Source organism: Amblyomma mixtum, chromosome 7 (genome assembly GCF_055824585.1).
Source record: "Amblyomma mixtum isolate Tamu chromosome 7, ASM5582458v1, whole genome shotgun sequence".
Lineage (NCBI taxonomy): Eukaryota > Metazoa > Arthropoda > Arachnida > Ixodida > Ixodidae > Amblyomma > Amblyomma mixtum.
The window spans coordinates 64,766,678-64,771,871 of record NC_143018.1 but is presented as its reverse complement, the minus strand read 5'-3'; positions in this window follow the sequence as shown (position 1 = coordinate 64,771,871).

Sequence of the window (5,194 nt, the reverse complement as noted above, 5' to 3'; positions counted from 1 at the left end):
TCATACTGCTGAGTCCTAGGACGCGAGCTCAGTTCCAGACGCGGCGGCCACATTTCATTGGGAGCGAAACGCATAAGGGAGCCTTCTGTTGTGCGATATGAGCGCACGTTAAAGAGCCGAGGTTGTTAAAAAATTACTGGGGCCACTTGAAAATGTTTGCGTGCAATAAAAGCGAAAGCATTAATTTTTTAAAATCAATTTTTTTCTTTAGTAATTTATTTTAAGGTTTTCAGTGTGAAGGCCTTTACTTAAAGATCTTTAGGTAGAATGCATTTAGAGTAAAAACTTATGTCTAAGGCCGCTATGGTAAATGCCTTTAGGGAAAATTAATATTGGCGTAAAGGCCTTTACGTCTTAGGATGCTTTCGCATTCCCAGCACTAAGGACCTTGGTTAAATTTCCCGCACCCTCTGAAGAAATTTATATTTTTTATATTGACGCCTTGGATTGCATGCCGAACCCGAGGTTTGTTGACATACGTCCGGCCACATGATACTATACCCTATTGACCAAAAAGGTGGTCAACGTTCGGGTGAACCCATGCCACAAAAGTCGAAAAATAAAGTTTTCACAATAGCCGCTGCATTCCTTTGCGCACCCCGTCAAGTAGATATTTCGCAATGAGTGTTAGCACACATAAGTCGGCCCAGCACTTTGACCCACAATCCGATTTCTCATTTGGACGCCAGGTCACCAGGGCTTACCAGGGAACGAGACCGCCAACTCGGCCGCCTGCGCACTCACTAGCCGAGCCCCCGACGTAGACCCTCGCGATCTGAGCCAGGACACCTGTCCTCTTTTAACATTCAAAGATATATCCGCTCATTACCGGGACTCCCGCTGTCAGCACCCGGCTCCTCTCAAGGGGCTAGGGAAAGCGGGTGAAGGAATACTTCTTGGACTCTATACTAACACTCTACTGTGCCCGGCAGTAAAACAATTCGATCCTTCCTTTTCTGGCGTCTGCTCTTTCTGTGGGAAGGTGGCTGACACCTTCTACATGGTCTCGGCATGCCATCAAAATCCTCCTCTTCCACCCCTAACCCATTCCCTTACTCGAGCGGACTGGGAGGCGGCCCTGCTCGGCTGCAGGGACCTAACGGCCCAACAAGCCCTGGTTCAGCGAGCTCGTGTGGCAGTCCACACCAATTGGGTCCCTGAATAAGGGACTCCAACTAGTATTGGAAGGGGAGCGGACCACTAGAGGCTGCTTCCCTGTCAGCCTCTCTCTAGATATTAAATACTTTTCATCATCATTGTCGCTTTCTCGTTTCCTCTCGGAGAAAAAAGCCGGCGCGTAGCCAAGGCAGCAATGACACCCAGTGGCGCCCCCACGCAGAGTGGCACGGGTCGGAATTTGGAGGGGGTCTTTTACTTTTGCTCTCGATGGTACCTGCGTTCTCAGCTCGCTGGTTGTGTGGTTATTCGCCGCCGTGCCAGCTACAGGCCAAACCCGTCTAGTCTAAGCTGTGGCATAGGAGTGCAACGCTCTACGCAATAGCCAATGTCAGGAGCCGAGGAGACAACGAGGAGATAGGCGCATTTTTTTTTCTAAGATTTTTGTGGTAGCAAGAGAAAGGGCAGCTGAAAAACGACAAGAGGGAAATCGAGAGAGGGTGAATGAGTGGTGCCGCGCGTAGCTGGGCGCGAGGAGAAAACAGGTTGAAGAAGGTGAGTACGTAAGGTCACAAAAAAAAAAAAATAGCGCCTAGCGCTGTAGGGGCCAGCGCTCTTCCGAGGAAAGGGGTCGGCCGGGACAAATGCGACCATATGAGACTTGAAAGAAAGGTGTAGGGGTGAAACAAGCGGCAGGATTCCGGATTGATTGGCGGATGCGTCATAGGCAATTGACAAGACGATAAGAGGAAATGAAGTGACGACACGGAGCTGTCAAACATTTAACGCACAACATTTTTTGTGTTTGCTGGCAGTTAACGCTTAGGGTTTCGGCGCATAACTTCGGTCCTTTATCTCCTGCGCCTCCTTATCTTGCAAACAGAAATCAAACGCAATCTCGTTTCATTCTTTTCACTTTGCTCTTATCTAGTTATACTATAACCGTAGTCTCAATTTGTTCAGTTTTGTGAAGGATGGATGTCAATTACAAAGCACTGAATAGTCATGACGGTTGTTGCGCGTGCGCAAGTGAGCGGTGTCCGTGTCTTATGACCGTTGCCTTCGGTAGTCTTCCAAATCTGTGCCCAGCAAAGTTCTAGATGCCATCATTTTAGTGGTTACGCCCACCGAAAGACGGTCAGCACCGGCCCAGTCGACACTATTACCACTGCTTGTGGCATTAGCAAGTTTTTGTTAGACGCTTGCATGCGGCAGACATTCGTCGGACAAAGGCTCGGTAACGAAGCGGCATATACCAGCAAAGGTTAAAGGTAAGCCTCATTCTGTGAGCAATTTTGATTTAGGAATATATTCGTTACCGTCGAAGCTGTTATTGTGGTAAAACAGCACCCCACCTTCTTTCTATCCATGCTATTCGAAGTGCGAGCAGAGGCAGCAGAGAAAGGCGACAGAGCCAAAGACAGGCGTCTCGCGTTGCCCTTTCATTGTTGAAATCCGCGCTTCGGAAGCATTTTCTAATATGAAGCTGTTTTTTCGCTATAATAGGAGCTTCTTTGACTTCCAGTAGTTGCTGTGGGCTCCAGCGCACTATTACAAGAGCGTTAATTCCTTGTCCCGAGCCTTAAAGAAAGAACACTGCACGGTTGCTTTGAGCAGAAAGCGTCGTGGTAGATCTCAGCTAAGCATCGTAACGTAATTTTGTTTACATGCCTTGGATTGAGGTGAATGTTCGAGTGCCATGGTAAGCAATAATTTGGCATAGTTAAAGACCTCAACTATTTCCTCGACTGTTGATACCACAAGGTACGCGATGGTGCAATGTCTCGTGAAGAGCCATGGCGCCATCCATCGGCACACCACGGAACCATTGGGAAACAAAGGGGGGGGGGGGGGGGGTATACGGGACTACGAAGACGCTGTTTACGTATGCACTTCAGGTGTTCATGGCTGCCACTGGAAAACCAAAGTAAAGCGTTAGGCTACGACGATGGGACAGCTGCTGGTGCTGCTGACGTTGCTGCTGTCGCCCCGGCCGTTCTTTCTCTTCCGTCACGAAGCATTGGCACCTTGACCAGTGGGCTATATTTGGAAGTAAAACTGATGTGCACTGCAAGTAAAAAAAAAATCAGGGGGCACTTTGGCTCTCTTAAGCGCTTAAGTGCGCCTTTCCTGGCGCACGGTTTGGCATTGACTGTGAGACTGTCTGGGCTGTACTAGTGCTAGTACACTCCCACCACACATTACAACTACACACTTTGACTGCCAACTTTGACTGCTTCTTTAGCACGACTCTCTCTCTGCTTCGATGAGTTCTGTTGTATCCATGGCTCTGTTCGCAGTAATAATATGTAATAAGGTATGTAATGAGGTCCCCCACGGACGCCTTACGTCCCTTGTCTGAGCGGACGACAACTATTTTTTTATTAGTTGTCGTCTGCTCCAAAAGGAGGCGTTAGGCATCCATGGGTGACCTTATTACTTCGAATCCGCGCACTCTGACTTCATAACCATTTCGACCAACCGAAAAGCGCGACACCTCTGCTGACAACCTTCCGTCGACAACGATGAGGCATTAAAGTCTTTCGCCTTAATGCCGTTGGGAGGTCAAACCCAACTACAAAAATTGGAGGTTTGACGCGGGACGCTTCGCGTACCTAGGCAGCTTGGACCGAAATGCTTCGCTGCCGCATCTGGATCCGGAGCGTACAGCATCTAGGCCTACGTTCAGGTATGCGCGATGTAGACAAGCTTCCGCGAACGGCGCTGCTCACTTCAGAGCAGATCGAAAGATGAGGCCCTCACCGTAGCGCTTGGGGCGGTTATCTTCAGCAGGTTCAGCAGGCCTTAGTCCCACTGCATTGAAGTTCTTGCGCATGGCACAGCTGAAGCTTTTTATCTTCTTATATCCTTTTTTTTCTAACGGCGGGTATCTGTGGCGTTTTGCGCGTTTATTTGGTGCTCACATAGTCTAATCATACAATGACGTTCATCGCAGAGCCTAATGCATTCACATAGTCGACTAAATCAGCAGCATATAACTAGCAACGGCAGTTATGTACTGATCCTGAGCATAAATGCCTGCAGCAAAACACCTTTGAGAACACATTTCTCGATGACAACTACGCCTGCGGTGTAAACGATGCGGCAAGCAGGAAAACGTTCACATTATAGATTATTGCACACTACTATGTAGCACATCTTCCGAAAGCTGAGCTCAGCGACCCGTGATTTTGGGGCCGCGTATAGTACATTACATTTGTAAAAAAATCTCAGTTTCATACGTCTTTTCAGGTGCCCATTATATCCTTTTTGTGCTCTTACCTGTACGCGCTTCCGTTTCGCGAAACATGGCCGTTGCGCTAAAAAAAACTGTCATATCATTTATCCGTCTGTTTAATTATCTGCTATGCTGGAGAACCAAAGGAATCTTCTGTGAGCGCAGGTTGTTCGGAACCCGCACGGGTCGTCAACTGCTTCGATTGTGGTCGCTCAGTACCAGATACTTCCGGAAACATTTTGCCTTGCGACCTCAGTACCGTGGGCCCGCTTTAGAAGCGGAACTTACACTTCTTTTAAATGAAGAACAAGAAGTATTGAAGCCTATTATCATGACCTGAGCCACGACTGAAAAGCATTGGGGGGACGAAACTGCACTTTCTATGCAGGCAGTATCAAGCAGTACCAGCCCTAACAGCTTGTACAGGTAGCATTAAGATGCAGAACTCTTTGTATCATCATAGGGGCGTAATGAGCTAATTTCTGGCCCCAAAAAAATGCTGGATAGATGGGGGTGAGGTCACGCTGTGATGACGTCAGTGAGCTTTACGTTAATCGACGAATGCATGCAAATCAAAGAATGTCTACCGTTAAGTGACGCACGTGTCTTACATCTTCGTTTTGCAGCCTTAGTTTGCATTCAGAAAATGCCGAAAACAGCCAACGACATCCGCTATCGTAGAATGGCTGTTAAGGAAACCAGGATGTAATCTTGTGCTTCATTTATGTTTCAACAACCGTTGTAAATGACTCAACGCAGCCTAAAAAAGTGCGGTAGGAAATGCAGATTTCTGATTTCTCACCTATCATCTCGCTTCCTTGTATCACTTTTTATGCACGT